This window comes from Coregonus lavaretus, assembly GCF_964263955.1.
Source record: "Coregonus lavaretus genome assembly, chromosome: 19".
In the NCBI taxonomy this organism is placed as follows: domain Eukaryota; kingdom Metazoa; phylum Chordata; class Actinopteri; order Salmoniformes; family Salmonidae; genus Coregonus; species Coregonus lavaretus.
The window spans coordinates 35,752,922-35,777,014 of NC_140006.1; the positions used below are offsets into that span (position 1 = coordinate 35,752,922).

The following is a 24,093-nucleotide window of genomic DNA, read 5'->3' on the forward strand; positions in this document are numbered from 1 at the left end:
TGAAGTTTTGCGGAGTGTTTGAGTTAGCTTTGCGAGGCAAAGATGAAACTGAGGGCTCCACCAACCCTGGTAAGCCAACACTTTTGAGATCAGTCAATAAATGCTTCTGGTATTGACTTATATGCTGCCTCTGTCTTCATGTTGTTGCTGGACATATCTTTTTTTAAATGTGTGTAGGTCACAGTGGCGGCTCCTGAAAAAATTCTCAGGGGGGGCAATTTTTCTGATGATTTAGGTGACCTACACACATTTTAAAAAATATATGTCCAGCAACAACATGAAGACAGGGGCAGCATATAAGTCAATACCAGAAGCATTTATTGACTGATCTCAAAAGTGTTGGCTTACCAGGGTTGGTGGAGCCCTCAGTTTCATCTTTGCCTCGCAAAGCTAACTCAAACACTCCGCAAAACTTCACACACTGGATTAGCCGGCTGAGGATGTGGCGGTTCTTGCTAATGTCGTAGTAAATATATTTGTTATAGTGAATATGGAATATGATATGTTGAGTAAAATGTTGTGCTAAGATCTATTTAGGTCAGGAGCTGGTTATAAGTTCTGTTCCTATCCAATAACAATGGACAAAAGGGTCCTATCTTGTCAGCCTTGTCAGTTTCAGTTCTCCAGTAAACTTGTGATTATCAACACTAACCTCATCGTTGTGGCGGCGGACAGCTAGCCTGTATCCCTCATCCAGTTGAGTGGGAATGTTCACTCTCCCCAAAGCAGACAATCTCAAACAGCTATCCATGTGGGTATTTGACAGCTCATGTTTCTTAATCTTTCCTGAAAGATGGTGCATGTCCGTTACACACCAGTCGCTGTCCAAGCGGTGCTGTCTGCCGTGCCGCCTTCAGGGTGAAAGAGTAAGCAGGGGGTAGCAGAAGACTGCATTAGCTACATCGTAGCCTGCTAGCCAGGTTTTTCGTTCGTACCAATTTTTGGAAAATCCTCGGGTGTAGGACTTCCCCCCTTTAGTAGAAACCTGTTGAATTATTACATTTGGTCTGGGAGGTCCTAATTGTTTCGTTGCCAATTTATCTTCATTTGTTCGCCGACAAAAAGGAACTTCTTTCAAAGACACAATCGAGTTGCACTGAAGCCTAGCCATTTTGATAGTAGTAGTGAATTGATTGACGCTCACGCTGCTACCCGCTCTTTTCTTAGTTACGTTCATGGTTATGTTACGTATGACGAAAGCGCGTAAGTGCAAGCCCTCAGAAACCCATAGAGATTGTATTGAAAGCTCTGATATTTGAAAAAAATAGATTTTACATGGGAGTCTATGACAGACTTCTGGGCGATTTTCAACCTGACTGAAATCGCCCCAAAAGGGGGGGGGGCCATTTGAAGCACGACTTTAGCCTGATTGGACATTTAGTGGCACTGTGGCAGATCAGACGTCTAGATTACAACACTGATAACTACTGTTGCCGTGATATAATTGATTAGAAAAAAAATCCCTTCCTTTTCCCGTTTGGCAGTGCGTCGCCCATATCGCCCTATTGAACACACCGCCCCTGGCTGTAAGACAACAATGTGGAAAAAGTCCAGGGGTGTGAATACTTCCTGAAGGCACTGTACTTGTACAAACTTCCATCCCATTATGACATCACACAACACCCCCATCATCCTTATTAAACGATCAGCTCATGATGACCTCACACAGCACCACTTGCATCATGCCACATGCAGTGAACACTCAGCTCATTGTGACATCATAGTGCCATATGACTGTGCCTACTGTGTAAAACTGAGGATTGACCTTTTTTTATTACAGTTGGGTCTGATACTTTTGAGGCCTCTGCAATGTGTAATTGTGAGAAGCTTGATTTAATTTTTAAACATGAAATTAATTATGTGAAACTACTCAAGTGTCACAATAACTTAACTTAATTTCAAACTTAATTTCTGACTTTCAATACATATCTATTTTATATGATTTTAATGTAATATTTTTTTCTAGATTCATCAGTGTGTATCAAATGTACTACATCAAATAATTGGAAATGTTATTATTTGTAGCAACATACAATAAACACTACTGGAGTTGGTAGCACGTTAATTGGGGAGGACGGGCTCGTGGTAATGGCAGCCATCATTATGAGCCGTCCTCCCCTCAGCAGCCTCCTGTAATAAACACCTATGAGCAGGGTCAATAGTAAAGTAGTCTTGAATTGTGCCATGTGTCAATCGTTGTAACAGTAATGGCTGGAACGGCGTAAATGGAATGGCATCAAACACATGGAAACCATGTGTTTGATGTATTTGATACCCTCCACCTATTCCGCTCCAGTCATTAACACAAGCCCCTCCTCCCCAATTAAGGTGCCACCAACCTCCTGTGGTTGTAACACTGATAGCGAGGCAAGTAGGTTGCACTATCTCTTTCACTGTGGATTAAAGAGTCTGGTGTAATCCAAGATGGGAGGGTCTCTGCATTAAGAGACTCAACCGGAACTGTTCCAGTCCAGATGAGACTCTGCTTAAGCTCATGATAAACCCCTTAATGATTTAACCTAATTGGAAGATATGCTCTTGTAGACATGCTTCTCTACACGAGTATAGGTAGCATTTTAGACAGTTATGATTGCGATATTCTTTAGGTAGCAATATACTCCTATTAAGTGGCATGTCAAGAAATGGCGGTACACTGAACAAAAATATAAATGCAACATGTAAAGTGTTGTTTCCATGTTTCATGAGCTGATATAAATGATCCCAGAAATTATCCATATGCATAAAAAGCTTATTTCTCTAAAATCTTGTACACAAATTTGTTTACAACCTGGTTAGTGAACATTTCTCTTTTGCCAAGATAATCCATCCACCTGACAGTGTGGCATATACTTTGCATTCGGAAAGTATTCAGACCCATTGACTTTTTCCACATTTTACGTTACGTTACAGCCTTATTCTAAAAATGGATTTAAAAATAAATAATCCCTCATCAATCTACACACAATACCCCATAATGTCACGAATTCCGCCGAGGCTGCTCCTCCTCCTTGTTCGGGCAGGCTTTGGCGTTCGTCGTCCCCGGAGTACTAGCTTCCACCGTTTGATGTTATCTATGTTTGTTTGGTTTTGTCTGTTTAGTGCACATGTTCCACATCACGTCTTAATTATGTCACCTATAAGTTTCCTCTGGTTTTTGTTTGTAGTTGTGTGTCGTTGTTCTCCTGTCGGGTTGGTTTAGTGTATGAGTTTACTATTTGTTAGTGCCGTGCGCACTTTACGCACTGTTTTGCGTATTCGCCTGATGTATTTTGAATTTTGCTCCGGTGACTATTAAAAGTTGGATCAACTAAGCTTCTGTGTCCTGCGCCTGATTCCAACACCGCATCCACATCAGCCTTGTGACAGAACGACACACCTTACATGGAGTCAGCAGGAGCAGCGGCGGCGACCGAGTCGCTGGAGGATCGGGTCAGCTGCCAGGACGCCATGATCCAGCAACTCGGCACCACCATGCAGGAGGTTATGGACACTCTGCGTCGATGGGAGAGGGGAGGCCTGCCCACACCCCCTCCTACATTACCACCACCATCGGTCAGCCCCACCAGACCAGCTCCGGAATCCAGCGGGATTCGGCTCTCGCTCCCGAGGTCGTATGACGGCACCGCAGCCGGGTGTCAGGGGTTCCTCCTTCAGGTGGAACTCTACTTGGCCACCATACACCCGGCGCCCTCGGGATACGAGAGCGTTTCCGCCCTCATCTCCTGTCTCTCCGGCAAGGCGTTGGAGTGGGCCAACGCCGAATGGAGGGGAATAGACGCCGCCACTATCAGCTACGCGGAGTTCCCCCGCCGCTTCAGGGCAGTTTTCGATCACCCTCCAGAGGGTAAAGCGGCGGGGGAGCGTCTGTTCCACCTCCGACGGGGTGGGGAGCGCACAGGAGTTCGCCCTGGATTTCCGGACGCTAGCGGCGGATGCGGGGTGGAATGAGAGGGCCCTCATCGATCACTATCGGTGTAGCCTGCGTGAGGACGTTCGTCGAGAGCTGGCCTGCAGGGACACCAATCTGTCCTTCGACCAGCTAGTGGACATGTCCATCCGTTTGGATACCCTGCTGGCCACCCGCGGACGTCCCGAGATGGAGCCGTTCATTCCATCCCCCAGCACCTCCGAGCCGAGCCCAATGGAGCTCGGGGGTGCTGGCGCCAGAGAGAGTAGGAGAGAGAACCCGAGGAGGGTCGTCCCCTGAACCAGCTGTGGCCGTGGAGGACACACTGCGGCTAGGTGCTGGGGAGGGTCTCAGAGGAATCGAGGCAACAGGTCGCACACTGGGGAGTCATTTCAGGTGAGTAGGCACTCCACTCACCCAGAGCTCTCTGTTGTTCACTTTTGTATACCTGTGGTATTTCCTCAGGTTGCATCTCATTCCCAGCATAAGGCGCTAGTCGATTCAGGCGCAGCTGGGAATTTTATTGACCAGCAATTTTGTTCTAAGTTAGGGATTCCCCTCCTGCCCGTTGATGCACCCTTTCCTATCCATGCCCTAGATAGCCGCCCGTTGGGATCTGGGTTGATTAGGGAGGTCACAGCGCCACTAAAGATGAAGACGCAGGGGGGTCATGAGGAGATTATCCAGTTGTACCTCATTGACTCTTCTGCGTATCCCGTGGTGCTGGGGCTTCCTTGGTTAGTCACCCATGACCCCACTATTTCGTGGCAACAGAGGGCTCTCAAGGAATGGTCTGGCCAGTGTGTTGGGCGATGTTTAGTTGTTTCCGTTGGGGCGACCACGGTGGAGAGTCCGAACCAAGTGCCCGCAATGCACATTCCCCCTGAGTATGAGGATTTGGCACTCGTGTTCAGTAAGACGAGGGTGACGCGATTGCCACCTCATAGACAGGGAGATTGTGCGATAAACCTCCAGACAGGTGCGGCACTTCCGCGGAGCCATGTGTATCCTCTGTCTCAAGAGGAGACGGCGGCTATGGAAACATACATAGCTGAGTCCCTGAGACAAGGATACATACGGCCTTCCACTTCCCCTGCGTCCTCAAGTTTCTTTTTTGTGAAGAAGAAGGACGGAGGTTTGCGCCCGTGTATTGATTATCGTAGTCTCAATCAGATTACGGTGAAGTACAGTTACCCTCTACCTCTGATTGCGAGTATGACTGAATCATTACGCGGAGCGCGTTTCTTCACAAAACTGGATCTCAGGAGCGCTTATAACTTGGTGCGCATTAGGGAGGGGGATGAATGGAAGACGGCATTTAGTACTACCTCAGGTCATTATGAGTATCTTGTCATGCCATACGGGTTAATGAATGCTCCTTCAGTCTTCCAATCATTTGTGGACGAGATCTTCCGGGACCTGCATGAGCAGGGAGTGGTAGTGTACATTGACGACATCCTAGTGTACTCTGCTACACGAGCCGAGCATGTAGCCCTAGTGCGTCGAGTGTTGGGTAGGCTGTTGGAGCATGACTTGTATGTCAAGGCAGAGAAATGTCTGTTTTTCCAGGAGTCCATCTCCTTTTTGGGTCATCGGTTGTCCGTGTCAGGGGTGAAGATGGAGATTGACCGTGTGTCCGCCGTACGTAACTGGCAAATCCCAACCACTGTGAAAGAGGTGCAGCAGTTTTTGGGTTTTGCCAATTACTACCGGAGGTTTATCCGGGGTTTTGGACAGGTAGCAGCTCCCATTACTTCCCTGCTGAAGGGGGGCCCGGTGCGTTTGCAGTGGTCGGCTGAGGCGGACAGGGCGTTTTGTAAACTGAAGGACCTGTTCACCTCGGCTCCGGTGCTGGCGCACCCGGACCCCGCTTTAGCGTTCCAGGTAGAGGTGGACGCGTCAGAGGCCGGTATTGGGGCAGTACTGTCGCAACGCTCAGGCACGCCACCTAAGCTCCGTCCCTGCGCTTTTTACTCTAAGAAGCTCAGCCCGGCGGAGCGTAATTATGACGTAGGGGACAGGGAGCTGTTAGCCGTGGTTCAAGCCCTAAAGGTGTGGAGGCATTGGCTTGAGGGGGCTCAACACCCTTTTCTCATTCTGACCGACCATCGTAACCTGGAGTACATCCGGGCAGCTAGGAGATTGAACCCTCGTCAGGCTAGGTGGAACATGTTCCTGACCCGGTTTGTTTTTAAGATCACGTACATCCCAGGGTCCCAGAACGGTAAGGCAGACGCCCTGTCCCGGCGGTATGACACAGAGGAGAGGTCCATTGAGCCCACTCCCATACTGCTGGAGTCTTGTCTGGTGGCACCGGTGGTGTGGGAGGTCGATGCGGAAATCGAGCGGGCGTTATGCACCGACCCTACTCCCCCAGAGTGTCCAGTGGGTCGGACGTACGTGCCGCTCGAGGTCCGTGATCGACTCATTTATTGGGCTCATATGTCACCCTCCTCTGGACATCCAGGTATTGGCCGGACAGTGCACTGCCTTAGTGTTAAATACTGGTGGCCAACATTGGCTAAGGACGTGAGGGTTTATGTCTCCTCCTGCTCAGTGTGCACCCAGTGTAAGGTGCCTAGACACCTGCCCAGAGGGAAGTTACAACCCCTGCCCGTTCCACAACGGCCGTGGTCTCACCTCTCGGTGGACTTTGTCACGGACCTTCCCCCCTCCCAGGGGAACACCACTATTCTGGTCGTTGTGGATCGGTTCTCTAAGGCCTGTCGTCTCATTCCTATGCCGGGTCTCCCTACTGCCCTATAGACCGCTGAGGCTTTGTTCACTCATGTCTTCCGGCACTACGGGGTTCCCGAGGATATAGTGTCTGATCGGGGTCCCCAGTTCACCTCTAGAGTCTGGAGGGCGTTCATGGAACGCTTGGGGGTCTCGGTTAGCCTTACCTCGGGTTACCACCCGGAGAGTAATGGGCAGGTGGAGAGAGTAAACCAGGATGTAGGTAGGTTTCTGAGATCCTATTGCCAGGGCCAGCCGGAGGAGTGGTCGGGGTATATCCCCTGGGCAGAGATGGCTCAGAACTCTCTCCGCCACTCCTCTACTAACCTGACCCCTTTTCAGTGTGTGTTAGGTTATCAGCCGGTTCTGGCACCATGGCATCAGAGCCAGATCGAGGCTCCTGCGGTGGATGAGTGGTTTCGGCGCTCGGAGGAGACGTGGAACGCTTCCCACGTCCATCTGCAGCGGGCCATCCGCAGGCAGAAGGCGAGCGCCGACCTCCACCGCAGTGAGGGCCCAGTCTACGCCCCGGGAGATCGAGTCTGGCTCTCGACTCGAAACCTGCCACTTCGCCTGCCCTGCCGGAAGCTTGGTCTGCGGTTTGTAGGGCCATTTAAAGTCCTGAGGAGATTGAATGAGGTGTGTTACAGGTTGCAACTGCCTAATGACTATCGCGTTAACCCCTCATTCCATGTGTCTCTCCTCAGGCCGGTGGTAGCTGGTCCACTCCAGGAGAGTGAGATAAGTGAGACCCCTCCGCCCGCACTGGACATCGAGGGGGCCCCGGCGTACTCAGTCCGGTCCATCATGGATTCGAGACGTCGGATGGGGGGTCTACAATATCTCGTGGAGTGGGAGGGGTACGGTCCGGAGGAATGGTGCTGGGTGCCTAGGAGGGACATTCTAGATCCATCCCTCCTGACGCAGTTCCATCGTAGTCATCCTACGCGCCCTGCTCCACGTCCTCCTGGCCGTCCCCGGGCCCCGGCGTACTCAGTCCAGTCCATCATGGATTCGAGACGTCGGATGGGGGGTCTACAATATCTCATGGAGTGGGAGGGGTACGGTCCGGAGGAATGGTGCTGGGTGCCTAGGAGGGACATTCTAGATCCATCCCTCCTGACGGAGTTCCGTCGTAGTCATCCTACGCGCCCTGCTCCACGTCCTCCTGGCCGTCCCCGAGGCCGGGGTCGGCGCACGGCTGGAGCCGCATGTCAAGGGGGGGGTACTGTCACGAATTCCGCCGAGGCTGCTCCTCCTCCTTGTTCGGGCAGGCTTCAGCGTTCGTCGTCCCCGGAGTACTAGCTTCCACCGTTTGATGTTATCTATGTTTGTTTGGTTTTGTCTGTTTAGTGCACCTGTTCCACATCACGTCTTAATTATGTCACCTATAAGTTTCCTCTGGTTTTTGTTTGTAGTTGTGTGTCGCTGTTCTCCTGTCGGGTTGGTTTAGTGTATGAGTTTACTATTTGTTAGTGCCGTGCGCACTTTACGCACTGTTTTGCGTGTTCGCCTGATGTATTTTGAATTTTGCTCCGGTGACTATTAAAAGTCGGATCAACTAAGCTTCTGTGTCCTGCGCCTGACTCCAACACCGCATCCACATCAGCCTTGTGACACATAATGACAAAGCGAAAACCGTTTTTTAGAAATTGTAACAGATGTATTAAAAATAAAAAACTGAAATACCTTATTTCCGTAAGTATTCAGACCCTTTGCTATGAGACTCGAAATTGAGCTCAGGTGCATCCTGTTTCCATTGATCATCCTTGAGATGTTTCTAAAACTTGATTGGAGGCCACCTGTGGTAAATTCAATTGATTGGACATTAATTTGAAAGGCACACACCTGTCTATATAAGGTCCCACAGTTGACAGTGCATGTCAGAGCAAAAACCAAGCCATGAGGTCAAAGGAATTGTCCGTAGAGCTCAGAGACAGGATTGTGTCGAGGCACAGATATGGGGAAGGGTATCAAAACATTTCTGCAGCATCGAAGGTCCACAAGAACACAGTGGCCTCCATCATTCTTAAATGGAAGAAGTTTGGAACCACCAAGACTCTTCCTAGAGCTTGTCCCCCGGCCAAACTGATCAATCGGGGAAGAAGGGCCTTGGTCAGGGAGGTGACCAAGAACCCGATGATCATTCTGACAGAGCTCCAGAGTTCCTCTGTGGAGATGGGAGAACCTTCCAGAAGGACTACCATCTCTGCAGCACTCCACCAATCAGGCCTTTATGGTAGAGTGGCCAGACGGAAGCCACTCCTCAGTAAAAGGCACATGACAGCCCGCTTGGAGTTTGCCAAAAGGCACCTAAACGACTCTCAGACCATGAGAAACAAGATTCTCTGGTCTGATGAAACCAAGATTGAACTCTTTGGCCTGAATGCCAAGCGTCACGTCTGGAGGAATCCTGGCACCATCCCTACGGTGAAGCATGGTGGTGGCAGCATAATGCTGTGGGGATGTTTTTCAGCGGCAGGGACTGGGAGACTAGTCAGGATCGAGGGAAAGACGAACAGAGTAAGTACAGAGAGATCCTTGATAAAAACCTGCTCCAGAGTGCTCAGGTCCTCAGACTGGGGCGAAGGTTCACTCTCCAACAGGACAACGACCCTAAGCACACAGCCAAGACATCGCATGAGTGGCTTCGGGACAAGTCTCTGAATGTCCTTGAGTAGCCCAGCCAGAGCCCGGTCTTGAACCCGATCGAACATCTCTAGAGAGACGAATGGGAGAAACTCCCCAAATACAGGTGTGCTAAGCTTGTAGCGTCATACCCAAGAACACTCAAGGCTGTAATCGCTGCCAAAGATGCTTCAACAAAGTACTGAGTAAAGGGTCTGAAGACTTATGTAAATGTGATATTTCAATTATTTTTTATTTTTTTATAAATTTGCAAACATTTCTACAAACAGGTTTTTGTTTTGTCATTATGGGGTATTGTATGTAGATTGATGAGGGGGGGGGGAAACCATTTTATCCATTTTAGAATAAGGCTGTAACGTAACAAAATGTGGAAAAAGTAAACGGGTCTGAATGCTTTCCGAATGCACTGTAAAGAAGCTGATTAAACAGCATTATCATTACACAGGTGCAACTTGTGCTGGGGATAATAAAAAACCACTCTAAAATGTGCAGTATTCGTACACAACACAACGCCACAAGTTTTGAGGGAGCGTGCAATTGGCATGCTGACTGCAGGAATGTCCACCAGAGCTGTAATGTTAATTTCTTTACCATAAGCCGTTTTAGATAATTTGGCAGTACGTCCAACCAGCCTCACGTTCATTTATTTTTCTTTATTTAACTAGGCAAGTCAGTTAAGAACAAATTCTTATTTACAATGACGGCCGACACTGGGCCAATTGTGCGCCGCCCTATGTGACTCCCAATCACGGCTGGTTGTGATACAGCCTGGAATCGAACCAGGGGGTCTGTAGTGACACCACAAGCAGTGTCTTAGACCACTGCGCCACTCGGGAGCCCAACATGTATGGCGTTGTGTGGGCGAACGGTTTGCTGATGTCAGCGTAGTGAACAGAGTGCCCCATGGTGGCGGTGGGTTATGGTATGGGCAGGCATAAGCTACGGACAATGAACACAATTGCATTTTATCGATGGCAATTTTAATGCACAGAGATAACATGACGAGATCCTGAGGCCCATTTTCGTGCCATTCATCTGCCGCCATCACCTCATGTTTCAGCATGATAATACACGGCCCCATGTCGCAAGGATCTGTACACAATTCCTGGAAGCTGAAAATGTCCCAGTTCTTCCATTGCCTGCATACTCACCAGACATGTCACCCATTAAGCATGTTTGGGATGCTCTGGATCGATGTGTATGACATCGTGTTCCAGTTCCCGTCAATATCCAGAAACTTCGCACAGCCATTGAAGAGGAGTGGGACAACATTCCACAGGCAGGGGACAACATTCCACAGACCGGGCCTCCCGAGTGGCACAGTGGTCTAAGGCACTGCACCGCAGTGCTAGCTGTGCCACTAGAGATCCTGGTTCGAGTCCAGGCTCTGTCGCAGCCGGCTGCGACCGGGAGTCCCATGGGGTGGTGCACAATCGGCCCAGCGCCGTCCAGGGTAGTGGAGGGTTTGGTCGGTAGTGCACGCTGACTCGGTCGCCAGGTGTATGGTGTTTTCTCCGGCACATTGGTGCGGCTGGCTTCCGGATTAAGAGGGCACTGTGTCAAGAAGCGGTCTGGCTCGGTTGGGTTGTGTTTCGGAGGACGCACGAGTCTCGACCTTAGCCTCTCCCGTGTCCGTACGGGAGTTGCAGCGATGGGACAAGACTGGAACTACCAATTGGATACCACGAAAAAGGGGGTAAAATACAACAACAAAACTTTCCACAGGCCACAATCAACAGCCTGATCAACTCTATGTGAAGGAGATTTGTCGCACTGCATGAGGTAAATGGTGGTCACATCAGATACTGACTGGTTTTCTGATCCTGATTTTTCTTTAAGGTATCTGTGACCAACAGATGCATATCTGTATTCTCAGTCATGTGAAATCTATAGATTAAGTCCTAATGAATTTATTTCAATTGACTAATTTCCTTATATGAACTGTAACTCAGTAAAATCTTTGAAATTGTTGCATGTTGCATTTATATTTTTGTTCAGCTTTTGGTGTGAAGAAGAATGATGGAAAGGGGCATCTTTCCAGGCAACACACTTAGTTATTTGGTTTTGACTATTTAAATGTGTTAATTGCTTAACAGTACAGAAGCTTCAGTTGTGGAACACTATCTCTAACGGAATTCTCTCAATAAATGGATTCGTTAAGTGTGGCTTTCCACTCATTTCTAGGAATTTACTATAAAGCCAGGTGTACATTACAGGACTTTGGCCTGGATTTAGCTGTCCCAGACAACTTTTTGAGATCTGAGACAAAATCCCCATGTCGTTGCCTACTCGGGGCGTGCAGCCGTCACCAACTCTCGTTTAATGTGAGCGGGTCAAAGACGCAATCTGAAAAACTCTAGGTCCTTGTGATAGAGTACAACTACTGCTGCCTAGAACCCAGAGTTTTCCTGGTCAAGACACATAGTCAGGAAGAATCCAGGGACCCTAACTGAAAGTATTATTGCAAAGATTATTCCAACCATTTCAACTGTCAGTGATTAGCTAGGAAATCATTTTATTAGATGGAATTGGAACATTGCCAATGGTGTCCTTTAAAACATGAAATGGGTGCTAATGGTAGGCTACTCCACAAACAGGCCTGGCCAAGCACTGCATTAGCTTTTTAGATTAAAAATCATTCATTTCACACTTTATTGTAAAATTAGAATCATTTTATTTGATATAGTGATACACTGCATGATCAAAAGTATGGGGACACCTGCTCATCGAATATCTCATTCCAAAAGCATGGGCATTAATATGGAGTTGGTCCCCCCTTTTCTGCTATAACAGCCTCCACTCTTCTGGGAAGGATTTCCACTAGATGTCTGATCATTTCTACACTCTAAAAAGAAAAGGTTCCTGGAGAATCCTTTAGGGGTTCTTCAAATTGAAACTGTGGGGGAACCCCTATAAGTTCTTTGAAGAACCCTTTAAAAGGGTTCTTCAAAGAACCCCTTTTAATGGATCCTCAAATAACCTTTTGAATAACCTTTTGGGGTTAGTTTTTTAACTATCCCCCTCCCCTATTTTATTATTAATAATAATAATAATACGCATAGCAATAACACAATATTTTAGTTGTCAGTGTTTATTAGGATTTTAGCAGCAAAGCAGAATAAAATATAAAAAAATATGAGGTAAACTCCCAGCAGAGCCCCAAGTCCAATGGGTATATCCTCTGGCGTGTTGATGTTAATGTGTTGATATTCTCTGTATCCATCGCCAGAATGATTTTGCAGTGCATGGTGATCGAACAGGTTTCCTGTTATATTCATCAGAGGTGTAGGGAGGGTGAAGTCTGTAAATCCAAAAATTTTTTATTATACAGATGTTTAACAAGGCATGCGCATGACAGTATTCATACCTTGGGTTTTGTGGTAAATGTGAATGAAAGAAACGTTTCGATAATGGTTTTCATTCACATACCTTGTCCATAATGTAGAGGCCTATGGGATTTTCCTTGAAGAGGTAAGGGAGGAGGATGGTAAATGTGATCTGCATAACATACCAATACCAATTGACATACCTTTGTATGCCTCCTCCTCTGTATACCTACAGACACAGAAACAAAAGTTCAGTCATCTGCCACCCAATACAGCTAGCCTTCAACATATTCTTATAGCAGACATATTCTTACCTCTTTGTTGATTGAAATCCATTGAATTGTGTCCATTTTCTGTTTTACAAAGATTTGCACAAATATGAAAAGATAGATGGTATCATCATAAAACAATACCAATTTGCACAAATATGAAAAGATAGATGGTATCATCATAAAACAATATCAATTTCGATCATATAAGGGACAAACCTTACCTTGAGGAGATCTTTATATTTTTCAGTAAAGTGTCTGCACCTGCTGTCTTTTCATATTCAAATCCAAATGTTTCAGTTGGGCAGTTAGGTTCCTGCAAGAACCCCCACCAACTAAGGAGGTTCCTCAATGAACTCCACATCCTATGGGGTTCTTGGAAGAACCTTTTGGGGGTAATTTTCAGTGCCAAGAATCCTAAGGTTCTTCAACAAACTTTGAAGATCTTAGAAGAACCCTTGTTGAAGCCCTAATTTTTAGAATGTACAGGGACTTGCTTCCATTCAGACACAAGAGCATTAGTGATGTTGGGCGATTAGGCCTGGCTCGCAGTCTGCGTTCCAATTAATCCCAAAGGTGTTCGATGGGGTTGAGGTCAGGGCTCTGTGCAGGCCAGTCAAGTTCTTCTACACCGATCTCGACAAACCATTTCTGTATGGACCTCGCTTTATGCACGGGGGCATTGTCGTGCTGAAACAGGAAAGTGTCTTCCCCAAACTGTTGCCACAAAGTTGGGAGCACAGAATCGTCTAGAATGTCATTGTATACTGTAGCGTTAAGATTTCCCTTCACTGGAACTAAGAGGCCTAGCCCAAACCATGAAAAACAGCACCAGACCATTATTCCTCCTCCACCAAACTGTACAGTTGGCACTATGCAAGGGAGCAAGGTAGCGTTCTCCTGGCATCCGCAAAACCCAGATTCATCCGTCGCAGACTGCCAGATGGTGAAGCGTGATTCATACATTTACATTTTAGCAGATGCTCTTATCCAGAGCGACTTACAGTTAGTGAATACATATATATTTTTTTATACTGGCCCCCCGTGGGAATCGCTCTGGCGTTGCAAACGCCATGCTCTATCAACTGAGCTACATCCCTGCCGGCCATTCCCTCCCCTTCCCTGGACGACGCTGGGCAAATTGTGCGCCGCCCATGAGTCTCCCGGTCGCGGCCGGCTGCGACAGAGCCTGGATTCGAACCAGGATCTCTAGTGGCACAGTTAGCACTGCGATGCAGTGCCTTAGACCACTGCGCCACTCAGGAGTTCATCACTCCAGAGAACGTGTTTCCACTGCTCCAGAGTCCAATGGCGGAGAGTTTTACACTACTCCAGCCGACGCTTGGCATTGTGCACGGTGATCTTAGGCTTGTGTGCGGCTGTTCGGCCATGGAAACCCATTTCATTAAGCTCCCGACAAACAGTTATTGTGCTGAGGTTGCTTCCAGAGGCAGTTTGGAACTTGGTAGTGAGTGTTGCAACCGAGGACAACCGAGGACAGAGGTTGTTGCAACCGAGGACAGAGGATTTTTACACCCTACGCGCTTCAGCACTTAGCGGTTCAGTTGTGTGAGCTTGTGTGGCCTACCACTTCGCAGCTGAGCCGTTGTTGCTGCTAGATGTTTCCACTTCACAATATCAGCACTTACAGTTGACCGGGGCATCTCTAGCAGGGCATAAATTTGACAAACTGACTTGTTGGAAAGTTGCCATCCTATGACGGTGCCATGTTGAAAGTCACTGAGCTCTTCAGTAAGGCCATTATACTGCCAATGTTTGTATATGGAGATTGCATGGCTGTGTGCTCTATTTTATACAGCTGTCAGCAACGGGTGTGGCTAAAATAGCCGAATCCACTAATTTGAAGGGGTGTCCACATACTTTTATATATATAGTGTACGTTCAATATAATTTGTATCTATTGTAGTCATCCATAACTACTGAAGGGTGCAAATTTCTAATCAATACATTTCCAATACGTTTCAATATACTTTACATCTGCTAAGCCATTGTTTTCTGACTGCATTTACATAGGTCTTTACGATGAAAATGTGAACCTGTTTCTTACAAAAATGTATCCCCTCCTGGAATTCTCTATACACCTAACCTTTGAAAAACAGCTGGTGTGGGTTTCTCTTAATCCTCATACTAACAACCAAAATCAGTTAACCTTGTCCTAGCTAAAGCAGACCGAGCTCACACAACTCTTTCACCATAACAGACATTTTATTAGTCTTCTTAGCTCAACTTCCAGCTATGCAAAGAAATATACAAATTACAATAATAACAATGTTATTTTTAATGTTAATAAAATGCTCATGATCAGACGACGTGAGATGTTTTACGTGTAGTACACTAACAATGGTTAAACATAATGGCTCAAAAGAAAAACGTCATGACGATATGTGGCGTGTGAGTTAAGTTTGGGGAAGCTAATTTTCACCCTAGAAATGCACTTTTATAATAAAGCATTCCATGCATCATCGCATTTGCTCTTAAGCAAAATAGACTACTATTTGTAATTGGATGAGTTGATTGGATAGTCATAATTTAGGACAATAATATAACTCAATCACCGTTCGCAAAAAAGACTTCAGTGCATGGCTGAGCGTGTATAGCGTACAGTAGGCCTAGGCCAGGCATGGGCAACTGGCGGCCCTCGGAATAGTAGAATACACAAGGAGCTATTTCTACATTTGGTTGTACATCAGCAGACTGTCTCTTGTTATGTTAGTCACTGATAGTCAGCCCATGTCAACTAAATTGTTTTTGATTGCTAAGTTAGTTTAGCAGCCAGCTATCTAGACTTCTTATGATGGTCAAATTACCGGCCGGGTGCCACCATTGATTTTGTTAGTCAGTCTCACTCATTTCATATTAAACTGCAAACATTTCTCTGCACCCTATGGCAAAAAAATTTGAATTGCAGGAAATTAGCTGTAAAACAGCTCATTTTCCTCAACGCCCCATGGCAAAATGAGTAGAATTGCATTTAATTAGTTCAATTGCTAAATCTTCTCTCTGCCCCATGGAAGAATTGCTTTAAAACTGCAACATTTTCTCTATAACTCATGGCAAAATGGGTAGAATTGCAGGAAATTAACTCAAAACCTTTTTTTTTTTACTCCGCTGTCAAGATGCAATTCTACTACACTTTATGTGAATGGAGACATTAGCAGAATCTGTTTTTAATACAACTAATTAACAAACAAGTTAGCCTACTCTGCTGACACTGACCAACAAACCAATAAAAACAACGTTGTCCATATAATAGGCCTACGAGAAGGAGAGACACAAGGATAAAAACGGTCCAAAAACAAACTTACCCAAGAATGATAAAGAGTGAATATGCACAGTGCACACGCTCTCCGCTGGCGCCAATAAGATAGCCTATACTGTTGTTCGCTCAATGAAGTTGAGAATTTTGATAGTAAAAGTCATTTCTCTTTTCGTTTTCTCTTTACAGAAATAACCATTTGCTTTCCAAACTATGTTTCCCGGGATTGTATTTTGAAATATTGCGATATGCCTGGCTGGGCCTTTGCTTTTCAACGACAGTCGCAACTAAACAATTCATGAATTTGGCATTTGCCGAGCGCTGCCTTTCCTTCCGACTGTAAGCAATGCTTATGACCCGCTGTGGCCAAATCATGCTTTATGCTTTAGTAGCCCATTTTAAATTAATGTTTTATTTCTGTATAGACAGGGGTAGGGTAATTAGGCTATATCATTTTGGCAATTTAATTCAATTTACTTTAGGGAAAGCTTGGCTTCCCTAGCCTTATGGACACGCCGCCTATGGTCATGCCTAGCTCACATGGATCGATTATGTGTGGCTAATTCAAGACCTGTGATCTGGAAGGGGGGAGAAAATAATCTATATTAATCTAATATCTGACCATCCACATCAATATTATTGCGCTTAAATTGATCCTTGTGAGCATAAGAGACAAAACTGAATGTTTATTGCAACAAGATTAATGATCTGCAGTAGTAATAGTACAACAAAATGGCCGTCGCGGTTGCCGTGGATCCCAGTCCAGCATCAGGGGCGGGGCGTCTAATGGGCGTGTTGAGGAGCGATGGGGACATCCAGTCTGAGCTAGCAGTCTTCCTGCTTTCAGCGCAGACCTTCATTAACATCACCTCACAGTCCATTGAGAAACCCACCTCAAACCTGCAGAGGAAAAAAAGAGACCGAAAAGTGAGTACATCAAGCGCATCCAAAACCTCCTAAAATGAAAGTCCTTGAAGTTCTGTCAAATAAATGACACCCAAACTTTTGATGCAAGGTTGAGTAGTTCTAAATTGACAACTATGGTCATGTGAATACAACATGAAAGTGCACAAACCCCATACCACACAGTAAATTAGTCTGAGGTAGTGTGTGTGTGAGAGATGGTGGTTCTTTCCACTGTGCAGACTGAGGTGGATAGAAGATGTGGCGAGGAGGGTTCCGTACGTGGAGGGGTCTTTGGCTCCATCCGAGGGGGAGCAGAGGCAGGGTTAGGAGCGGTGGTGGGGGAGTGTGTCCATGGGTACGTTCATCTTCATCTCGTTCTCCAGAATCTGGACCAGCTGCTGCATGGAGGGCAGGTGACCCGACTCCAGCTTGGACCACACTGGCACATCTGCCCAGGTAGGTACAAACAAATCAACTCTCCGCACTCTTTTCTGTGTGATGTTTTACAATGATGCACATCGTCGTCTATGCAGGGACCGTAAAGGATTTGTGCATACTCATGCAAACATGTAATGTGGCAAAGTGAGCCTTACCGTTTAATGTGATTTCAAAAGCTCCTGTTGACATACACTGGTTTTCAATCATGTTGCTGAAGAAGAACACCATCATGCAGGCATAAATCTGAAAGAGACACAGAAGTAGAAATTCAATATCATCACCAATCGATTATGAGTGTTTTGCCATGGATTCCATGCTCTCTGGGGCATGTCTAACATATCACATAGATAAATTATGTCTACACATCAGGATTTTAGATTAATGGGGCAAGGTTTGCTGGTTGTCAATTCAATACTTTGAGTTAGAAAGTCGGTATATAACATGTAAGCGTTAAGTGTAGATAACAATCTCAAATTGTTCCATAGCCCTACGTCTGTGTACCCAGCTCAAGGATAAAACGCCAACATGTTATAGCAATAGGCGGACGAACACACAAGAGTAATGTAGTGCCCCTGTGTTACTGCTTACATAACCCAGGCACATTCTTATTGGCCCACAGTGTTTAGCATATACAGTGAGCTCCAAAAGTATTGGGACAGTGACACATTTGTTGTTGTTTTGGCTCTGTACTCCAGCACTTTGGATTTGAAATCATATAATGACAATGAGGTTAAAGTGCAGACTGTCAGCTTTAATTTGAGGGTATTTTCATCCATCTCGGGTGAACCATATCGGGTGAACAATTTAGGGGACAAAAAGTATTGAGAAAAATTAACTTATGTGTATTAAAGTAGTCAAAAGTTTAGTATTTTGGTCCCATATTCCTAGCACGCAATGATTACATCAAGATTGTGATTCTACAAACTTGTTGGATGCATTTGCTGTTTGTTTTGGTTGTTTCAGATTATTTTGTGCCCAATAGAAATGAATGGAAAATAATGTATTGTGTCATTTTGGAGTCACTTTTATTGTAAATAAGAATAGAAAATGTTTTCTAAACACTTCTACATTAATGTGGATGCTACCATGATTACAGATAATCCTGAATGAATCGTGAACAATGATGAGTGAGAAAGTTAGTCCTAAATATCATACCCCCCCAAAAAATGCTAAGCTCCCCTTTTATTGTAATGGTGAGAGATTAGCATGTCTTGGGGGTATGACATTTGTGTGTGTGTAACTTTCTCGCTCTACTTTTGGAGCTCACTGTATATATGGAGGGGATTTTAATACTGCGTGCCCTCTACTTTAGCACCATTGACTCATGTTACCTTGGAGATCCAGGTTCATAGCCAGGGAAAACGACAAAAACAAACACTGCATCATTTTCTCACTCTCCCAAATGAGGCGTTAATGAACTCCCATGGGTAAGGTATGCGTGAGAGAGAGTGTGTCTCTCGGTAGTGACTATTCTTGTCCATGACTACTCTTACATGTTCAATGCATCTCTTAAGGACTGAGTTAAATAAACACAAATCAACATGGCTCTACTTAAACTGCAGAGTATTGTTATACAATAACATATGGTATGCCTGTGATGCTAACACCAAGTTTCATGTAGCATTTTTAACCTAAGAGAGTCTCACCTTATTCTCCTGTCCCCAGATCCAGATGCCTGGGGCTTGCATACCGCAGAGGGCAAAGGGGTCCTTGCCGATGACGATCAGTCCGATCAGTGCCAGCTTGAACATGGACAGGAAGGAAGCAACGTGTCTGAGGACAGCAAACAAGATGTCAACTTCCAAAGAGAGGGTAGAACATACAGTACGCACAACCAATGGCTTTGTACAAGTGGCAGATATCAAGGTGTAAATCGTCAACAAAGAAAATGGATTTTGCACCCGGCGGCCCAGAACAGATCAGGAACCTGAGGGTCAATTTGTTGTTAACAACCACATATGGGAGAATACATTGCAATACGCTTCCAATTTAAGTGTCAAGTGCTTCCATGGTGGCACACAGTGTTAACCAATTCTTTATATATACACTAGTAGTCTGATAGGGAGCGCTGTGTTGAAGCCACTGTGCCTCCATCTTGGCACTCCTATAGAAATTAATTTATTAATGTATACATTATTTTTTGCAATATTTATTCTATTACAGACACCTTAATGCATAATTGTAATTATATTATGTGAGCTAAAAATAAAAGGTAAAAACAAACATTTTCCTTAAAGTAGAATTTTTTTAGATTACTAATGTAACTGTCCCCACTACAACACAAATATTTAAATACATGTAATTTTGTCCTTGAAACATTTAATTGAAATACTGTAGAATTCCATTTATTCCTATGGAGGACTGCTCCTACTGGGGAGGGCCAATATGTCCGACCGGTGGCTTCAAAGCCTCTCAATGGCCAATACATAGCTGAGTGTAACTTACCGGTAGAGGGGTAGAGGAAGGTAGTTCTCTCCCTCAATGCGGATGTCTGGGTACCGCTGGTACAAGGCCTGCATGTACTCCTCAAACACCCTCTTGTACCCTCAGGAGATGCTGGGTGAGAGTTGGAGAGAGAGTCAAACAGGTCCAGAGTCAGGGGAACAGACAGTGATGCACACTCAGAAAAGCACACAGTCCTCAGAGGCTAGATACACTTGGCCACGGCCAAACTTTTTAATAAAAAAGTGGTCAGATGACACAGATGCTAAGCTACAGGACTGTTTTGCTAGCACAGACTGGAATATGTTCCGGGATTCTTCAGACAGCATTGAGGAGTACACCACATCAGTCACTGGCTTCATCAATAAGTGCATCGATGATGTCGTCCCCACAGTGACCGTACGTACATACCCCAACCAGAAGCCATGGATTACAGGAAACATCCGCACTGAGCTAAAGGGTAGAGCTGCCGCTTTCAAGGAACGGGACTCTAACCCGGACGCTTATAAGAAATCCAGCTATGCCCTCCGACGAACCATCAAACAGGCAAAGAGTCAATACAGGACTAAGATTGAATCGTATTACACTGGCTCTGACGCTCGTCGGATGTGGCAGGGCTTGAAAACTATTACAGACTACAAAGGGAAGCACAGCTGTGAGCTGCCCAGTGACACAAGCCTACCAGACGAGCTAAACCACTTCTATGCTCGCTTCGAGGCAAGCAACACTGAAGCATGCATGAGAGCACCAGCTGTTCCGGATGACTATGTGATCACGCTCTCCGTAGCCGATGTGAGTAAGACTTTTAAGCAGGTCAACATTCACAAGGCCGCAGGGCCAGACGGATTACCAGGACGTGTACTCCGAGCATGTGCTGACCAACTGGCAAGTGTCTTCACTGACATTTTCAACATGTCCCTGACTGAGTCTGTAATACCAACATGTTTCAAGCAGACCACCATAGTCCCCGTGCCCAAGGACTCTAAGATAACCTGCCTAAATGACTACCGACCCGTAGCACTCACGTCTGTAGCCATGAAGTGCTTTGAAAGGCTGGTCATGGCTCACATCAACACCATTATCCCAGAAACACTAGACCCACTCCAATTTGCATACCGCCCCAACAGATCCACAGATGATGCAATCTCTATTGCACTCCACACTGCCCTTTCCCACCTGGACAAGAGGAACACCTACGTGAGAATGATATTCATTGACTACAGCTCAGCATTCAACACCATAGTGCCCTCTAAGCTCATCACTAAGCTAAGGATCCTGGGACTAAACACCTCCCTCTGCAACTGGATCCTGGACTTCCTGACGGGCCGCCCCCAGGTGGTAAGGGTAGGTAACAACACATCTGCCACACTGATCCTCAACACGGGGGCCCCTCAGGGGTGCGTGCTCAGTCCCCTCCTGTACTCTCTGTTCACCCATGACTGCATGGCCAGGCACGACTCCAACACCATCATTAAGTTTGCCGACGACACAACAGTGGTAGGCCTGATCACCGACAACGATGAGACAGCCTATAGGGAGGAGGACAGAGACCTGGCCGTGTGGTGCCAGGACAACAACCTCTCCCTCAACGTGACCAAGACAAAGGAGATGATTGTGGACTACAGGAAAAAAAAGAGGACTGAGCACGCCCCCATTCTCATCGACGGGGCTGTAGTGGAACAGGTTGAGAGCTTCAAGTTCCTTGGTGTCCACATCACCAACGAACTATCATGGTCCAAACACACCAAGACAGTCGTGAAGAGGGCACGACAAAGCCTATTCCCGCTCAGGAGACTGAAAAGATTTGGCATGGGTCCTCAGATCCTCAAAAAATTATACAGCTGCACCATCGAGAGCATCCTGACTGGTTGCATCACCGCCTGGTATGGCAACTGATTGGCCTCCGACCGCAAGGCACTACAGAGGGTAGTGCGTACGGCCCAGTACATCACCGGAGTGCCAAGTCTAGGTCCAAAAGACTTCTCAACAGCTTCTACCCCCAAGCCATAAGACTCCTGAACAGCTAATCATGGCTACCCAGACTATTTGCACTGCCCCCCCACCCCATCATTTTTACGCTGCTGCTACTCTGTTAATTATTTATGCATAGTCACTTTAACTCTACCCACATGTACATATTACCTCAACTAGCCGGTGCCCCCGCACATTGACTCTGCAACGGTACCCCCCTGTATATATAGCCTCCCTACTGTTATTTTACTTCTGCTCTTTTTTTTCTCAACACTTTTTTTGTTGTTGTTTTATTTTTTTTGTAAAAAATAAATGCACTGTTGGTTAAGGGCTGTAAGTAAGCATTTCACTGTGATGTCTGCACCTGTTGTATTCGGCGCATGTGACCAATACAATTTGATTTGATTTGATTTAAACAGACAACCCTACACACTAGAGTCCAAAGTCATCATTGATTGGTTGTTGCAATTTCCATGCGTAATACTGGTATGTTGCCAGTAATGCATGAGTGGTGACATTTCATTGTATGGCACACGGTTAATCTACTGCACACATCCATCATTAAACTACTGAATATAGCCATTTCACATTCCAAACACAAATCTCCCTTGAACAGAGTTAATACCATGCTCTTGATATGGTAGAAATTAATCCAACCGTTATTGCCCACATGGGGACGCAAATCACAGGATTAACTATTACAGTGGAAGTAGAGTAGCTAACTATATGTTTTTTCAAACTCATCTACAGATGATTAATTAACAACAGACAAAACACGGTCGTCATTTAGTTACATAAACTTGTGGATGTTGTTAGTTAACCAAAAATACTGTGCTGATTAAGGTTATTTGACTGCACCCATCCAACTTCCTGAGCAGAATTAGCTCGCTAGCTACCTAATAGGATTTAACTAGTTAGCTTTGCACTGCCGTAGCTAGGTTCGTTAGCTCGTTACCCCCAAATAAATAATTAATTCAGGAAAGGTGGGTTAGATATTATTTTGAACAAAAATATGATATGGGACGCTACACCCGTTTGACAGTCAATTTGATTACATGGAAATTATAACGATTCTGGTTCCGAGACAGGAAATGTAATTTCGGTTTAGACATACACGGGCAAGTAGCTAATGCTAACTGAACAACAGAGGGCTACTCAAAATGTATTGTCCTCCCTTACCAGATTTGGAATTTAAGAAGTGGCCCTGTTGCAAATTGCATCTTCATCTTCTTAATGCCGCTGTTATCAGCCGACGCAGCACAGTACAGGGAGAGAACTCCTAGAAATATGAGCGAAAAGGGAAGCCACCTTTCCGCCATTCTGCTACGATTTCTTCACTACTGCATCAGTCCCGTCCCCCACTCTGCTGTGAAACTATTGTTGCGTTCACGTACTACTGGGAACTAGAAAATCCGTAAATGTCCGACTTTCTAACTGATTGAACTAGTTAGCAAGTCGGACATTTCAGAGTTTCCTAGTTCCGACTAGTATGTGAACACGGCATATTGCCCAAGAAGTGGAGTCAGTGAAACGTCACACTACAGTGAAAAAATAAGTACATGTATCATAAATTCTGTGATTTTTCTGAGTATGAATATACATTGCAGTTTTGTTCAATATAACTAGGTTTACCCAATCACATTTAAAGCCACTTACAAAAAAAACGTTTACTAGCCTATCTCGTTGCTCAACCAGAGAAAGTATATGATTTCACGCCTTCTTTAAAAAATCTAAGAAGAAAGAGACACATGCCTTTCTATGTTATCAGAATGTAATTTATTTCCCCATGTATCTAAAAAAAAAAAAGGTTTAGTCCATCCCATGTTGGTTGAAATTACTTTATTCCACAAGTGAAGTATGGCATACGCACAGATAGAGCAATGAGACAGATATTTCACCGGATGTATAAATGAGAAGCATCCGCTTGGCGTTTCCACTCACTACCACATATGGTAGTGAGAGGAAGCCCAGTGGCCGGCTGTGTGAGAAGATGAAACGAGATGGATTTTGGCCGATATTCTGCTAATTTTCTCATCGGTGAAACATTTGATCTCAATACAGTTTTCTGTTCCCTTTGCAAAAGTTTCAAAATATTGCGTTGTTTAGGAGTGCAAAGGCGAATTGAGTTATTGCACACGCGCACTCAGAGTAGGCGTTCCCTAACGGAAATAT

At 45.7% G+C, this 24,093-nt stretch overlaps 1 pseudogene across 1 annotated transcript; it reads right to left on the minus strand.

Moving 5' to 3' along the window:
• Positions 1–15,171: 15,171 nt before the first annotated feature.
• On the minus strand, positions 15,172–23,397 carry LOC311146191 (thioredoxin reductase-like selenoprotein T1a; annotated as a pseudogene). The gene is made up of 6 exons (XR_014615616.1): positions 23,101–23,397; positions 19,954–20,064; positions 19,155–19,281; positions 17,664–17,751; positions 17,350–17,518; positions 15,172–17,064 (listed from the first exon to the last, which is right to left on the minus strand). The product of XR_014615616.1 is annotated as a thioredoxin reductase-like selenoprotein T1a (transcript).
• Positions 23,398–24,093: the final 696 nt, after the last annotated feature.